This window comes from Battus philenor, unplaced genomic scaffold (genome assembly GCF_028537555.1).
Source record: "Battus philenor isolate CCGP_79_NKW_IND1 unplaced genomic scaffold, ilBatPhil1.0.hap1 SCAF_29, whole genome shotgun sequence".
NCBI lineage: Eukaryota > Metazoa > Arthropoda > Insecta > Lepidoptera > Papilionidae > Battus > Battus philenor.
Genome location: NW_027181692.1, coordinates 1256256 through 1275017, shown reverse-complemented (window position 1 = coordinate 1275017; position 18762 = coordinate 1256256). Strand labels below are relative to the sequence as shown.

Genomic DNA, 18762 nt, shown 5'->3' with positions numbered 1-18762 from the left:
TTGGCACTAATCGGTGTAACATAACTCCTGGAGATGCCCCGTGGAGGGTTGAAACACGTGTTGAGTGATTTGACGGTGGCAGTTGTGTGATTCGCATTGTTTGCCGCATACGCATTTATCAGCGGGCTGGCGAGCGGTGCACTTTGTTGCACGACTACCACTGCATGTGCGGAAGTGGCTAAATATTGGTCCTTTTCTTACTTAGGATGGACTTCCGCGAGGTAACGCCTGATTTCATTAAATATTTAAACATTAATACATGACGAGACGTAATTTTGAAAATTAATTATATATCTATGTAAAATAGATGCGTTTTGCAATACCGAAGTCTAGGTATAAACACGCACAAAAGTATATATACAATATCGAGACAACACATGTGTTTTATATTTCATTCATGAATATTCAGTGTAGTTATTTAAATCGAAAAATATATGACAATCATTTAATTAATAAATGAAAATGTATAAAAACAAATTCGTTCGACAGATGAATCATTTTTAATAAGCATCGCCCACGTATCGGTGTGCGAATTAGCGACATATTCACCGGCGACGAAAACCGATCCCCTTCCAACTGCGACATCGATTCATCTAAATGCCTTCGTAGAAAAGGTTCACGCCTTTCTACGAAAACGGAGTAGATATCAACTAGTCAATACAATACTTCAGGCGACACATTTGATAATATTTTTAAAATTTATAACGACTCTGTGTTTGGCACTAATCGGTGTAACATAACTCCTGAAGATGCCCCGTGGAGGGGTTAAACACGTGTTGAGTAGTTTGGCGGTGGCGGTTGTGTGATTCGCATTGTTTGCCGCATACGCATTTATCAGCGGGCTGGCATGCGGTGCATTTTATTGCACGACTACCACTGCATGTGCGGAAGTGGCTAAATATTGGTCCTTTTCTTACTTAAATTTATTAGGCAGCGGATTTCGGATCCGTTAGCTCTAAGTCTCCCTGAGCACCAATCAAATATAGGTCAAGAAGACTTCCAGATATTGTTTCTGCAGGGAGGACAGGTATATGTGGGTTTCCTACCCACTAAAACCTTTTCAGTGATCACCCTCGACGTTATGCAGGGGAACGCTATATCTCGCGGTATTCCCTAACTCTATGCTATTTTATATAGCCCGTCCCTGAGTATACGTGTATGGTTTACGGTACCCCCAAAGTTCACTAGAAAGCCAGTGACATCTAACCACCATCACCATATCGAGGCAGATGTATCGATGAAAAATAATATAATTATCGATACAGGTATAGCACATCACTAGCACGTCCACCGAAGACGCTTTATTTAAGTGGAGTGCTTTTGTAGAATATTGCCCGTAAATGTGAAAACATATAGCTTTTAAAACTCTCCGTTTGTCGACCCATCACAATTATAGTTTCTCGTACGGATGATATAAATGGGGCGCTTTGATGATAATTTAAAAGGCAATTTGTTTATAAATACGTGTTTAGATATCCAGTAAAACGTTCAAACTTATTTAACGATATTTTCTCAATGTTTATTCCTCTATCGCGGGGCTTCTTAAACTATGGATCGCGACCACAAATGGGGTCGCGAAGCAAAATTCTGGCGTCGAGAGATTTTAATGTCAAAAATTTATATATACCATTTTATAACATCACTAGAGTTGGCGGAATACAGGAGACTTGCAGCGTCTAGACACGCGCATTTGTTGAAGGTTTTAAACTAATATAAATACAATTTTATAATTTTTTTTGCAATTTTTAATTTTAGATTTTTATATGTTTCAAAACGAATTCTAAAACTATATATTTTCATAAGTATATGTATATTGTTACCTAATAAATAAATCATCGAAAAATATTAATTTATTTTTCTTTTACGTTTGTATGGGGTCGTCAAGAAACTCGCAATCATAAATGGGGTCGTGAATGACAAAAGTTTAAGAAGCCCTGCTCTATCGCTTGCGAGTAGTTGCGATATTATGTTGCAATACAACTTGCGATTTTAAAGTATAAAAATCGTTATTCATATATCAATAATATGCCAGGGGTGGCCAAACTGCGGCTCGCGAGCCACATGTGACTCTTTGAACGATTATTTTTGTCTCTGATTGATTGTTGAATTATTTCAATATTTAAATTTATATAACTCATATCAGCTGCTGGGAAATCAAAAATTACTGGCGTGAACATTTATTATTATTGCACCACAACATTAGCAAAATATAAACACCGATCGTAATTAACTAACCGGCGTCTTAAGTATTGTTAGGAGTGCTGTCATATACGTGTGCATATATCTAACTTCAATACACATGTTTTGTACTTTTGTTTAGATAATTTCAATAAATATGATTTTTATACATTCTTTTGCGTGTTTTAAGTGCGTATTCAATTGCGGTAAAAATTTAAAATTTTGGAAAAATAGCTCGAACTATCAAAGATCTTTGCCGCCTCTGGTATTTTTTATTAAAAAATAATATCATTTTTGTTACAGCGCCATCTGTTGACAGCTCATAATAAACTAATATAAATAATTTATATCAAAAACTGTTCCATGCTTATGATTTGAATGATCAATGCAATGAGTAAGGCTCATTAGGTACAGTCAGCGGCGTAACATGATAAATTGGTCCAAGTACACTCGGCGCCGGAATATGTAGCGTCAACAACAAAATTTAATATATTTTTTTATTTTGTTTTAATTTTCTACTATTACATACCAATGTAATTCAGATATTTATCATCATCAATATATGTTCACTGATGGAATTATACGTTGTCCCACTACAGAAATTTGACTCTCAGCGGACTACTGACTTAAATTAGGCTCATATTTTAAAATTTTTGAAATGATTTTTCACACGGATAGAATAATGTACATCATTCACCCGTTTTATTCTGGGCTTGCAGGTGCGTTGCCTCCAATCTAGAACCTCATGACTCGAGTAGGCATTAGTTCTGGTGCTGTGACTTTCCCGCTGCCACTTCATCTTCCTAATCGGCTAGTACACGTCTCTTATTTTATTAATCTTTAAATCTCTTTTGGTTTTTACTTCGAAGCCTCATTTTACATTTAAAACTATTTCAATAAAAAAAATATTTTTATATACAACGTATTTATCACGTCAAATATGGTTGAAGCACATGTTTAAAAATTAAATTTTTTGTTGCGAACCGTACTAAAATATCGCAATACTCGACCTAATCTAGTTAGAGGTAAAATTCTAAAATTATCATTAAGTTTTCATTTACGTGCAGTTAAAGAGTTTTCAAGTGGCCGATTCGCTTTTTTTAAATTAATTTAAATTGCGCTCAGAATTTTTTTTGCCGACTGTACAAATGTTGTCTGTGAAATATCTCGACGCGACTGTACACAAATTGTATCAGACCAGGGGTAGTGGAGTAACTTTGAAAGATCAAATTAAGCCGAAATGATTGTAACCAAATTTTTTCGGTTCCTTTTACTTCTAAGAAAATCTTGTTACAAATTTATCTTTTTCTCTCTTCTGTGTTTGATTATTGAAGAATTTATAAGTGAAAAAAATGATAGAAAAGCCCAATTTCATATCGAATTGAGATTTCCTACATATTATTAATGATTTAGATACAATTCGCACGGCATACTGAAAGAAGATCGACAATTTTCAAATATAATACTAGCAAAGAATGCTCTAAAACAAGCAGAGATTCTCAATAAGCTGGTTGTCATAGAAGAAGTAGATGGAAAGAGATCAAGAGAACTCTAGGTGGAGGTGGTGACGGGTCTAATAACGGAAGTACTCAGAAAAGCAAGTCATTAAGACGTGTGGAAATAACTCAAGGCTTTTATGAAAGGCGACTTTCAATAAAAATAAACGACCAAAAAAAAGATGACATTCTTTAAATTGAAATAAACCTTTTATTAAAAGAAAATCTTAAACACATCCGGTTTTTTTGCGTATTTCAATATATTACATAAAGTAACTGTTTCAAATTATCCCTTAGCTATGTATATATTTATTCACACTTTTTTATTCACCGTCGAAAATAAATCGCTAGCGGCGATCTCAAACAACGTTTGGATGGAGATGAGAGACATGAGAGGATAGAGATAGACAGACATATACATAAATACACATATCTACATATATATATATATATATATATATATATATACATACATATATATAAATATTTACATACGATAGGTTCTATATAAATTCGGAAAAAAATGCTACACAATATCCTATGTTAGAGACCAAGAAAGTGCTCTTTTAACATATTTTTAAATGCTGACAGCGATTTACTCCATCTTATTGAATTCGGTAGCTCATTCCGTAACTTGACTGCGACAACAGTATATATATGTACATATATACATAAGTATATATATATACATAAGTATATATGTGAATGAATAATTAATAAAAAGGAAACCAGTGTACATTTACAAGTTTTTATACCTAGGTGTATACTACAAAAGAGGATATTCTATTTGAAAGAAAATTGAAAAACAAACAAAATAACTTTGATCTTTAAATACTCTTGTAACGTAACATAATTACTAGACCCGCAAGAATATCAAAGCTCATATTGCCTTTATTTCAAACTTTTTTCTTAAAAAGTACGAAAAATTTAATTTTAAATACGAATTTTGCTACCGGACATTCTATATAATACAATAAACATACCGTATTTCTTAATAAAAGAGAAATTAATCACTATTTACAAATTTTCCACATATATACTACAGAAACATTAAAAACATAAAATAATAATTGTGTATATAAACGAATTATTTCAATGTACGTGGTAGAACAATAGAGAGGTATAACAGAAGATATCTATATATAATCTTCTGAAAGATTTAGGTCTGTCAAAAGCTAATCATCATGTCATTTCTGAAACGAACAGAGTATTAGGCAGGATTATTTTAAATTTGATTAGGTAGAGAAAAAAGTCTTGCTGTGAATACCAAAAAGCCAGTCTTTCTCTCTCTCTTCTATTATTTTCAAAATAACAATGTTACAGTAAATGTTTCTAACATAAATTGTGATTAAATGTAAACATATTTTAAATTAAATTCTCTTTTTGTTTCAGAGTGAAACCACAAATATAATAATTTCGATAATGTATTCACATGTATAAGTGAATAAGTGTAATGGTACCATGGTGAGAGTAGCGTGGAGTAGACATTGGCGTTAGTAGTTATATATATATAGTTAAAAAATTCAAGTGTTATTGGTCTGTTGGTGAAGTGGTGAAGAAGTGAAGTGGTGAAGTGGTGAAGTGAAGTGTTGAAGTGGTGGGGAGATGCGAGACGGCTCCAGACCCGGCCCGAGTGGTGCCTCGACGGGGCGAGTGTTTGAGAACGAATTCGAAGGTAAGTTACAAAAGATAAAAGATAAAAGAAATACACCTATCCCCCGATTTACACGGTAGATACGTTCATGAGAAAAACGTGTAAATCGAAAATTAAAAATTTTCAAGATAAAACCGTGTAAATCGAAAAGCTTGCATAAAATGCATAATTTTGATATTTAACAGTTGTGATTTTTTTCAATATTTTTAGGTGTACACATAAATAAAAACAAAATGCATTGACAAGTTAAAATATTTAATATATTACGGAAAAACTGTTTTTTTTTTTATTTATAATAATCTAAATTATGCACTCACTTGTAATTTACGAATATGGAAAATTAAATCTTTCTTAAACTGTGAAACTTTCACTCAAATACAATTTTTCGTAGATAAATTTAATTTTACGCGAAGAAATACAGACACAGTGTGCGTGTGCAGCAAGTCAGCACATAAGCTCGGGATTCCCCGTGAAATGTGCACACAGCACACTTGTTCAATCACAGTAGCATTTAGTAGAGTGCGATAAAAACAAAAAAAAGACTTATTTAGAAAACCGTGTAAAACAAGTACCGTGTAAATCGGGGGATAGGTGTATATTATTAATTTCGGGATAATAATCAGATATGTGAAGATCCGCAGAATAATCTGGGTCGCCAACGTAGCTCGAAGTAGCAGTGAAGAACATATCTCTCTAGTTACTGATGCCCGTATCGAAAGTTTCTCAAGTGACGACCACGTGGCCATGATGAACCAAACTAGTCCAATGCTTGCTGTTAGATCATTTATAAATTCATTTTGTTATTCACATGATCGTCCGAAGCGAACAGGGCATGTCGTTCGTACAAAGGGTCCTGTTGGAATCAAACTGTTCTAGTAGACGCGACATGGATACATCTCCTATTAGGTTAACATACATAGTAAAAGTTGGTGGAAGTAACTTGTGCGTGTAGAGCCTATGCTATACACCTATCCCTCGATTTACACGGTACTTGTTTTACACGTTTTCGCTTTTACACGGTTTTCCAAAAAAGTTTTTTTCTTGTTTTAACAACCGATTTTATTACCATCTCTCATAATGTAATTATTTCTGCTTCAAACATCGAATCGGCACAAATAACTTCGAGCGATGAAAGTGAATTCGAACCTTCGATTCCGAAAAAAAGAATGAGAGTAATTTCTGACAGTGATAAAGGATAATAAAACACCTTTGCTTTTAATTTTTGTTCTCTTGTTTAATGTATTGTAATTAAAGAAAAAAAAAACAGTGTTTACGTAATATATTAAATATGTTAACTTGTTATTGTATTTTATTTTTATTACTGTGTTCACCTAGAAATATTGAAAAAATCACAACTGTTAAATAGAAAAATTATGCATTTTCTGCAATTTTTTCGATTTACACGGTTTTGACTAGAAAATTTTTAATTTTCGATTTACACGTTTTTCACAGGAACGTATCTACCGTGTAAATCGGGGGATAGGTGTATTTGCGTCTATCAGCTGAAAACTAGAAGAGAAATCCGTAGCACACAACTTTTTTAAACTCTTTTCGTCTATTTTCATACTGAGTAAGTTCACTGAACATCTCACTAAATATTCAATGTGTCCTAGATAAGACATCTGTCTTTAACTTGGTATATAAATATAATATTTTCGTGGTCGTGTTCATTGTGGGCATATCTATTATAATACATGTGTATTATCATTAATTTACTACGCCACTGCCTCAGAAGATTGCGTGATTCTCTCAGGCTTTCGTGTTATATATTCATCCCTTTGTTATCATAAGGGATAGACGATTGCCGTGGTAACAAGCGAATGAATTTAAAATAATTAGAATACATATGAATGATCCAATTATACATTTGCGTAATTTATTCTTATTTTAAACTTTATATACAGACACACACATACACATACACACATATACATATATATATATATATATATATATATATATATATATATATATATATATATATATATAAATGTCGTCCTTGACCCTATCTATGTACTTTAGCTTTAAGTAATAGGAACTTTTTTATCGGCTTGGGCGTGACTCAGGTACAGCAGGAAGAAACACCATTCTTATCTTATATATATATACATATATATATATATATATATATACATATATATATATATGTATATATATATATATATATGTATGTATGTATGTTTATTATATATATATATATATATATTTATTCTTTATTATGTACACCCTGAACTGCCCTCTCTTTCATGTCCCTCGTTCAAAGTTTGTCTGGTACAGATCGCCTCGGGCGATATGACCGCCTCTTGTACATTTATATAAATTATTTCTTATTTTTGGTTATTTTTTATTTGTATTTAGACTTAAATAAATAAATAAAGCATCTTGGATAGTTGTAACTATCGATACTTTTCTTTCTCACCAGTCTACTTCTAGATCAGAGTTCCCCAAACTTTTTCGTGTCGTAGACTCCTTGCCATGTTTTTCCGTGTTGGGTAGACCACCTACTTACCTGATATTGATTTCCTGTAAATTTCTAACTTCAGTAAAGTTTAGTGTTAAAAATTTAAAGTAAAAACAAATGTTAATTTATACATTTATTAATTGAATTTAAATTAAAACTACTCAAAATAAAATTTTGTATCTGTTATGTAAAATATACGTAACATTAAATAAACATAAAATAAACTATAAATAAATTAACATAAAATATATACTTCATAGGTACTTTTATAAATAATGTAAATGTTTTGATATTATAAGATAGTATGATGTAAGTAAATAGGTACTATCAGTGTATGTGTTGAGATCCACTATCGTGGACCCCCATTTTCATTTCATGGACCATCTTTTTTTTTTCGCTGACGTAGACCCCTTGCAACTAATCATAGACCCCTAGGAGTCGATATAGACCACTTTGGGGATCACTATTCTAGAGGATGTAGTTTTATCTATTATTACAGGATCACACGCGGCTGAAGAAGGAAGTTATGAGGAGCTGGCATCACTGAAGGCGCTTCTACATTTCCCTGAGGAAGTTGCTCTTCGCTTAACAGACACTGAATACAGAATCTTCTATCAGGTAAGTGATATTGTTTTTTGCTATAAATTTTATTTATTCTTTCTTTACAACCTTACCATCCGAGACAGAATACCGGTTGGGCGTTAAAATAAGCTATGAAACCATCGCCTCAATATTGAATGACGCACACAGAAGACCAACATTTCTAAAACTTTGAGAAACTATAGTCAGACAAGTAACTAAAATGAATAAATGAAATTCATATCGGGCAATAGAAATAACGAAATGCAGAAATAAATAATAATAAAATAGAAAATAAAACACAAAAATCTGTGTTAAATTACAAAATAAGTATACTGTGATAATGTTGATAGTATGTAAAAATAAATACATTTAAAAAACTTTTAAATTAAACGGTTTTTTGATACCCATATTGTGGTGGTTGTGGAAAAATATGTACCTAGTCCGCCATATTAGAACGGCGTCCATCTTGAATTTTAAATTTTGACATAATCATCGTGTTTTACTAGTGTAGCCCTTTCATTTGATACCCATATTGAGGTGGTTAAGGAAAAATATGTAATCCGCCATTTTGTATCGGCGGCCAACTTACATTTATAACGTTATTGATTTTATTATATTGTATTGTCGTCTAAATTAAATGTGTGTACCAAATTTTAGATCAATCTGACAACGGGAAGGTGCTTAAATTTCAATTTCTAATTTTGACCCAAATAAATAAACAAATAAATTCCGTACAGGTCGAACTAAATAAAACCGTTTAATAAGAAACGAATGTAATTTTTTTTGTCAAAACTAAGAAATGAGAGAAAAGGATGACGCGATGAACAAATGGAGATCGGAATGTAAGAGAACGACAGAACGAACTGTTGTATGAAAGAATATGTGGGCGCCTGGCTTCTTTCGATTTGACATGACATTTGTTAAGTCAGTTCGTTTTACTTGTATTGACAACTTATTAAAACTCAGATATTAGGAATCCACTTTATTTTTTAAACGGTTTTATTTAGTTCGACCCGTACGGAATTTGTTTGGGTCAAAATTAGAAATTGAAATTTAAGCAACTTTCCTACTGTCAGATTGATCTGAAATTTAGTACACACATTTAATTTAGATGACAATACAATATAATAAAATAAATAACATTATAAATCTAAGATGGCCGCCGATACAAAATGGCGAATTACGTATTTTTCCTTAACCCCCTCAATATGGGTATCAAATGAAAGGGCTACACTAGTAAAACACGATGATTATGTCAAAATTTAAAATTCAAGATGGACGCCGTTCCAATATGGCGGACTAGGTACATATTTTTCAACAACCACCACAATATGGGTATCAAATAAAACCGTTTAAAAAACCGTTTAAGTTAAAAGTTTTTTTTACCGATTTTTATAGGAAATACAAATTATCATAATCACTCATAAAACAAACTGACTTAACAAAAGTCATGTCAAAAACGAAAGATGCCAGGCGCCCACACATAGAACGATAGACTATGTGAAGTATGACAGCTGTGAATAAAAATAAAAAAGACTGGGAAATTAGTAAAAATAATAACAGCCCTGTCTTAAACCTGACAGGGGTGGGAGAAGAGTATTTCGATAATGGGGCCGTAGAAACAAAACCATACCATAATATCCTATCGAGTACAATGTTAAATTGCCTTGTCGCCATTTTAGAGCCTTGTGATTAAACCACTAGTTGTTTCAGCCTACAGGCTTCCATGGCCAGATGTAAGCCTTCCCATAAGATATTTATCAGGGGATATACCACAATCGCCACGCCTAGCAGGCGGGTTGGCGATCAATCCTCTTGCAACTTGTCTGTGAACAGTTGCAATCCTATATATTTGTTGTTCGTTTGACCAAATCTTTTACCATTGACCTTTCGATTGAATGATTTACCGCTGAACATAAGACGTGGTATCACTACATATTTTTAAACAAAATGGTAAATAAATATTTACTAGATATATCATTATCTGTTAATCCATTTCTTTTTCTTCGTCTCGTCGTCTAGTTTGATATTTTTATTTGTAATCGTATCATATTTATAATATGTATTATAACTTTATTAGTATATATGTTATATACATATATGTGTATGTTTTGTATATGGTAACTACTCATTATATATACTTCAACTGTTTCAATACTATGATTGTCTGTAAGAGATTGCCTCGTGTGGTAAGACCGCCCATTGTACTTTTTATGTACTATTATGAAACTATTTAAATGTATACTAGCGTGTATAATAAAATATATTAAATAAATAAAATAATAAATGTAAAAATGTGAATAATATAAAATTATCTCAGGCCTCTACCGCGAGAATATCACTGCAATGAACCTATTGTATATGTATAATATATATTTAAAGTACAGTAATACCCCGCTTTACGCGAGGGATACGTTCCAAAAAAAATCGCGTTAACTGAAATTCGCGTATAACGAGGTTTATGATTTAACATAGTCAAAAATTAATACAAAAAAAATACAAATCATTTTAATCAATCACTTTAATTCTAGGATTCTTTATGCAATACATACTCTTTGTTTTTTACGGAAAAATACATCTAATGTCTTTTGGGTAACGTTTTGTTTACGTTCTTGTAAAATGCGTTCATAACACCCAACACTGTTTTTAATTGTTTGACAGATGGTCAAGACACCATAGAGAAGTTGATGACTACATTATATTTATACGCACTCTTTCGCGTAATTCGAGGCATTTGAGCGCGAATTTTGCAATTCGCGTTATAATGAAACCGCGTATAACGGGGTTGCGTAAAGCGGGGTATTACTGTATACATATATATGTATGTTTTGTATACGGTAACAACCCATTATATATACTTCTACTGTGTTCATACTATGGTTGTCTGTAAGAGATTGCCTCGTGTGATAAGACCGCCCATTGTACTCTTTTGTTTATTATGAAACTATATAAATGTATACTATCGTGTATAATAAAGTATATTAAACAAATAAAATAATAAATGTAAAAATGTGAATAATATAAAATTATCTCAGGCCTCTACCGCGAGGAGATCTGCGATAAACTTGTTGTATATGTATAATATATATTTTAAGTATATTTATTATAAAGATATTTATTGTATAAACATACATATTTGACAGTAAAATTAAAAAAGTTCTTGTTTATTTTTTTATATATATATTTTTAATACAAGACAATTATATACAAATCGCCGATGTATTGGTAATGCGATCGAATCATTCTTAATTAAACCTCATTGTATTGAAACACTATTGTTGGCTGGGTTGGTTTCGGTTGCGCGAGAAAAGGCTTTTGTTGGTACAATACAATGTGTACTAATTACATTATATACATCAATGGGGTCTTATAAACATAACACAATATGTTTTTCATCAAATTAACACGTTCACTGCGGCTTGAGGCCGATTCAGCCTCATGGTAGACTTTGCACTGGTGCGGCGCGTAAAACTCGTGTTTTCTCTCTAGTGCGGCGGCTGTTTACACTCAACCGAAACATGAGGCAGAAAAGACCTCAACCGCACTACTAGGAAGTTCAGCTTGAGGCAGATTCGACCTCAGCCGCACCAGCTGAAAGTTCTTCAAAATTGGGCCCGCAGTGAACGTGTTAAGGTTTTTGTTATTTTCAGCCGATGCCCACTGCATATACCTCCGCCAATGACCAGTGCTGGGCTACCTGATGTTCATACTTTTTTTAATTTTCTTATTCCGCCCGCTATTAGGGATCTCTTCGTACTCCTAACTAGTTTGAGATAGGGAATTTTATTTTCATTTAATTAATTTTTACACATACCTGTTTTTTATGTTTGCACTCTTCTATCATGCGTCTTAAGATGTTTCATTCTTTTTCTTACTTACTACATTTCATCTGTCTTACCCTTTCATTCCCATTTTTCGATACCTTTCATCCACCACCTCATACAATATTTATTTGGTTTTACAGAATTTAATTTATTTATATGTTACTATTATTTACAAATATTACAACAGTTTTTGATATCAGTTAGTATATAACCTTACTCTACTTGCAGGTTTTGTCAACCTAAAATGCTTACGATACATCTAATATATAAAATTCTCGTGTCACGGTGTTCGAACTTGAACTCCTCCGAAACGGCTTGACCGATTTTTACCAAATTTCATTCGCGTATTCAGTAGGTCTGAGAATCGGCTACTATCTATTTTCCATACCCCTAAGTGATAAGAGTTGTTCACCCTTAAAAAATTTTTTTTAATTTTTTGACGAAATTTTTTGTTTTTATTTTTTTATGATACAACGTACAAAAATACATACAACCCTAAATTTTCACCCCTCTACGATCAACCCTTATTTTTAAATTGAAAATTAAAAATATTTTTTTTTGCAAAACAACGTTTGCAGGATCAGCTAGTAATATATATAATTATCTTTAATCAATATCACTCAGAATACGTTATTTTGATTCAACGAATTGTTTATTACATCCAATTAGTAAATTAATTGGGCTTGCGTACCTAAATAAAGAAAATTTCGTCCGACTCGAAGGACCACTTTACTATTTTGCTTTAATGAGAAACATAAATTAGTTATTACCAATTGAATCAGACTTATATGTATACAGGATGATTGTTTATAATTGTTAAAATTTTAAAAGGTTAAATGTATTGCACTTTTATCTTATTTTTAATAACCTTGTATAACAAGTACAATTCTCTCCTCCTCAATCGTCTACTTCAGAGTTCCTCAAACTTTTTTGGGTCGTAGACCCCTTGCCATGTTTTTCCGTGTTGGGTAGACCCCCTACTTACCTGATATTGATTTCCTGTAAATTTATTTGTTTGTCCCACATTCGTATTTATAGAGTGACGAATTGAACAAGTCAGGATAAGGTAGCGAAGCTCTGAGACTGTGACTCTCTGGTTTTTACAAGTTCAAAATGTATTGCGACCACAAAGCGAATACCAACATCCTACAACTTACACAATTTTATAAACATATATAATAATTTTTTTTACTTCATAGGTACTTTTATAAATAATGTAAATGTTTTAATATTATAAGATAGTATGATGTAAGTAAATAGATACTATCATTTTCATTTCATGGGCCCCCAAATTTTTTTCGCTGACGTAGACCCTTTGCAGGTTGTCATAGACCCCTAGGCGTCGATATAGAACACTTTGGGAATCACTGGTCTACTTAGATGTCCCTCCCATAGTACCGACTTTACTCCCTCCTTCGCAATACAACCTATTCTTCTCTGCAACGCGCTGCACCTAGATATCAGGATGATCAGGTATCGTTGCGCATTCAAAGCGAAGGTTCGACAGCTGTCGCTTGACGAGCTTACGGAACCATCACGATAATTAGATGTTATTATTTATAATTACATAAACAGTATATGTAGATATCTAAATATATATATTATGATATATTTATATATAAATATATTATGTAGAGTCATTAGTATATTTATATAAGGTGTTTTTATGTGATGACCTTTATTATTTCGTCTCTGAACTGCATAACGGTTATCTGGTAGAGAAAGCCTTCAACATATAGTTCACCGTTGTATATATATATATATATATATATATAATTAGAGTTTTAGTGTATTAAAATGCCATTAGTAGGTTTCCAGTTTCGGTGTTGAAATTTATCGGTAGTATTTATTTACGTATCAAGAATTTCAAGTAACATAGTTACATGTCAAAAAGTATTACAATAAACATTATTTTTGAAATATATTTTTATTTATATAGTTCGTAATCTTCCAGTTTTCGATTTAATAAATAAAAAACAAAAAGTAAAGGAAATATATATATTTTTAATTTCAATAAAAACTAGCAAAAATTAATATAAATCATCAATATATATAATGTTTTACAATCACCCTGTATATCACGAAATTTATATATATACAGTAAAAATATTTAACAAAAAAAATTGCTTCAACATACATCGACTGTAGAACTAACATGAGAGATAATCGATCAAGAAGCCGACTTTAACACTAGACCTAAATACACCGTCTTGAATGTCTGATCAGGGTTAAGCTGATATAAGAAAACTATACAGGGTGATTTAAAATAGGTAATAGCTTTAAAAGGTGTGAATTTATAGTTTTATTTTCAGAAAAATAATTCCTTTAAAATTTTTACAAATAACCTATCATCATGTATACATTTTTTTTATGGACCCCGCTATTGGAGGCCTCTTGTACCCCTAATTTGTTGGGATCAGGGTCTTTGTATACAAATAAGTTTTTCAAATTTTTATCTTTATTCTTCACTCACTTTCATTCTTCTCAATTTCTTTTGTTCTTACCTTTTTCCCATCACAATATCTTTCATTCCTTCTTGCTTTCATCGTCTTCCTTCCGTCATCTTATTACTCTTAGGTGGGTAGGTACATTTCCTTTCTTCTTCATTTTATTATATTAGTTTTCTTTTTTTTGGGTTTGACTTTTTTAATACAATACTACTTTTTTCTTATTGTATTTTTAGTTTAATTTTTCCTATTATTAATTGACTAGTTATTTGTCCAGTTTATTTTGTACCTATTTATCTATACCGTTTTATTCCTTTTAACAGTATCCCTCATCACCCTGCGAGCAAACGATAGGAATGATGGGCGAAGGTTGTCGTCGCTCATCATTAAGGCGATGCTCTCCAAATCTACTTTCAGCTTTACTTCCGTTTCCAGGGCACTGCTAATTGCTTCATGTGCGGAAATCATGTATACATTTATCCTTCTGAAATTGTTCACTTATTTTTTTATTAGCATGCGGTAGGCAAATAAGTTCTTGCAGCATAAAATATGCAGGGACATAAAGTAAACATAAACTGGAGCCTTTAAGAGTAGAGTGAACAGGTTTCTTTTGGATAGGCGTGTACCACCTTCGTCTTCATTTACACTTTCCATCAGGTGAGATGGAAGACAAACGCCTATTCCATTATTTATAAAAAAAACATAATTATTTAATATATAGTAATAAGAATTTATAAAATGCTTTTTCCTGATAAAATATTATTACGTTTTTTATTATTTTCATTATCTACTGTTTTAGATAGGGTGTGCGATACATTGGCAAATAAGGTTTGATTGGTAAATAAGGTATTTCACAACTTGAAGGCTTTTACATCTATAACTTTTCATTCAGTATAGTGATCACTGAAATATGTTACATTAATATATTTCTTTTCTATTATAACATAACATGCTGGGGTGGCGAATGATACGGTTGAAAGAAATAAAACTGTATTGAATTTGGTACTTAATAAACTCTGCACAAAATAAATTGTTAACTAATAATAAGAAATAGAAAATAAATATAAAATTAAAGAATAAAAATAAATAAAATGTACCTAGCCACCTTAGAGTAAGAAGATGATGGAAGAAAGGCGAGGAAAGAAAGAAGGTATAAAAGAGCAAAACGAAAGATATTGTGAAGGACAAAAGTAAAGAATGAAAGATATTGTGGCGCGTGAAAGAGAGTGATAAATAAAGAAAAGACTGAAAATAAAAATTATAAAGTCCCTGATCCCAAAAACTTAGGGGCATGAGAAGCCCCCAATAGCGGGGGTCATTAAAAAAAAACATAACATATTAGTAACTTCTAGCTGTAAAAGGTCTACATTTTAATACGAATTTTAAAACGGTTTTCCATACTATATTTACACTACTATCTACACCTATCCCATAATTTACACGGTAAATACGTTCCTGTGAAAAACGTGAATCGAAAATTAAAAATTTTCTAGTCAAAACCGTGTAAATCGAAAAGCTTGCAGAAAATGCATAATTCTGCTATCTAACAGTTGTGATTTTTTTCAATATTTTTAGATGTACACAGAAATAAAAATAAAATGCATTGACAAGTTAAAATATTTAATATATTACGGAAACATTGTTTTTTTATTTAATTACAATATATTAAACAGAAGAACAAAAAATAAAACCAAAGGTGTTTTATTATCCTATACAGTAATTAACTTGTAATTTACGAATATGGAAAATCCAATCTTTCTGAAACTGTGAAACTTTCACTCAAATACAATTTTCCGTAGATAAAACTTTAATTTTATGCGAAGAAATACAGACACAGTGTGCGTGTGCAGCAAGTCAGCACATAAGCTCGGGATTCCCCGTGAGATGTGTACACAGCACACGTGTTCAATCACAGTAGCATTTAGTAGAGTGCGACAAATACAAAAAAAAAAAACTTTTTTGGAAAACCGTGAAAAAGTGAAAACGTGTAAAACAAGGACTGTGTAAATCGGGGGATGGGTGTATTATATATCTACATAGAATACCTCATGCATAAACGTATAATATATCACGCTTGTGATATAAAAGTCCAGACTGACGCAAATTTGTTGTAATATAATCTATATCAGAGTTCCCCAAACTTTTTGGTGTCGTAGACCCCTTGCCATGTTTTTCCGTGTTGGGTAGACCCCCTACTTACCTGATATTGATTTCTTGTAAATTTCTAACTGTAGTAAAAATAAAATAAGCAATAAGTTAATATTTTAGTGAGAAGGATGAACCTGATGCTTTAATAATAAATTATCAACATTTGGCGTCAATTTTGTAAATGTTAATCTTAAATCTCCTCGGCTAATGATGTCCAGTCTGTTTCTTTTTTTCTTCATAGGTACTTTTATAAATAATGTAAATGTTTTGATATTATAAGATATTATGATGTAAGTAAATAGGTACTATCGGCGTATGTGTTGAGATCCACTATCGTGAACCCCCATTTTCATTTCGTGGACCCCCAAATTTTTTTTCGCTGACGTAGACCCCTTGCAGGTTGTCATAGACCCCTAGGGGTCGATATAGACCACTTTGGGAATCACTGATCTATACATCTTTTGTGTTTCAAATTCAATTCTAGAATACGAATTTAAACATTTGTATTTTTAAATCAAATTCAAATATTCTTTTTTTAAACTTACAGTGAGTTATATGTCTTTTTAAAATCGTACTTAATTTATCACCAGTTTGTATATATCTATTTTAAAAATTAATATAATATTGTATATTTAATACACATATATATATTTATATATATATATTTATATAAATATATATATATATATATATATATATATATATAAATAAGCCTGGAGGCGAACACATCATTCCGGAGATGTGCTATCTTATATTTAAAGTGCAATAACCAAAGGAAAGATAACATTATCTGTGATCCATCTGTAAAAGTGTAAATAGATTTGCTATCTCGATAGGGTCGTTTGATAAAAAATATATACATATAAAATATTATACATGTCGAATTGTTTGTAAAAATCGCAAATTTCTCTGTGGACATACAATATATTTATTTTCATACATATATGGTCACCTTGCATTGGACATCTATCAGCTGATATAATGACAGAACAGCAGCAGTTATTTTTTTATTTATCTAAATAATAAATAACTCAAAAACGTTTTAATTTAAAGATAAAAAAAATTAGATTCTCTTTTCAAAACCACAGACTATATTCAAACATTATTTATGCGTCATAAATTAGCTTTGCGTGTTATGGAGTAATTAAACAAAAATACAGCGTATTAAAACCAATTATAATAATACAATGACATTGTTACTAATGTCTTTCATTGTGTTAATTAAAAAAAAAACTCATGTAATTGATTAGTGAAACTGATAAGTATTTTTAAGTAAGAAAAGACCAATATTTAGCCACTTCCGCATATGCAGTGGTAGTCGCGCAACAACCGATTAGTGCCAAACACAGAGTAATAATAATCGGTGTGACATAGCTCCTGAGGATGCTCCGTGGAGAGGTGAAACACGTGTTAAGTGATTTGACAGTGACGGTTGTGTGATTCGCGTTGTTTGCCGCTTGCGCATTTATCAGCGGGCTGGCGGGCGGTGCATTTTGTTGCACGACTACCACTGCATAAGCGACTCACACTGCAAGTGGCTAAATATTGGTCCGTTTCTTACTTAAAATTACATTTGAAAGTGTTACATACTGAGTTAGTTTTCAAATTTACACAATGTATAATTTTATCTTTTAGGCCACAATAAATACATAGTTCAGTTAGTTATAATTAGTTTAACATGGTGGTAGATATGGTGGTAGAATCGGTGGCAGAAATGGTGGTGGTGTACGTGGAGAAGTAGAACGGGGACTTAACAGTGGTAGTGCTAGTGATGGTGACGGGCAGTCTGATCACTAGTATACAATTAACTAATAAAGTGTTAACATTTCAATTTTTATGTTTTTGAACTTTGTCTTTTTCCGAAATAGGATATTGAGTATTTGTGAAATCTTTAAAGGAGTTTTTAAAAGCTTTTAACTCCCATTATTAATCACTCTGCTATAAATATATATATATTGTTGTTGATCGTCTT

General features: G+C 31.8%; 1 protein-coding gene across 1 annotated transcript in view; it reads left to right on the top strand.

Moving 5' to 3' along the window:
• Positions 1 to 8338: 8338 nt before the first annotated feature.
• The window catches only part of LOC137926333 (1-phosphatidylinositol 4,5-bisphosphate phosphodiesterase epsilon-1-like), a 124112-nt gene continuing 113688 nt past the window's right edge, over positions 8339 to 18762 (top strand). The window contains exon 1 of the mRNA XM_068769936.1: positions 8339 to 8407. The gene's annotated coding sequence lies outside the window, so the exon portion shown is untranslated. The remainder of the gene's footprint in view (positions 8408 to 18762) is intronic.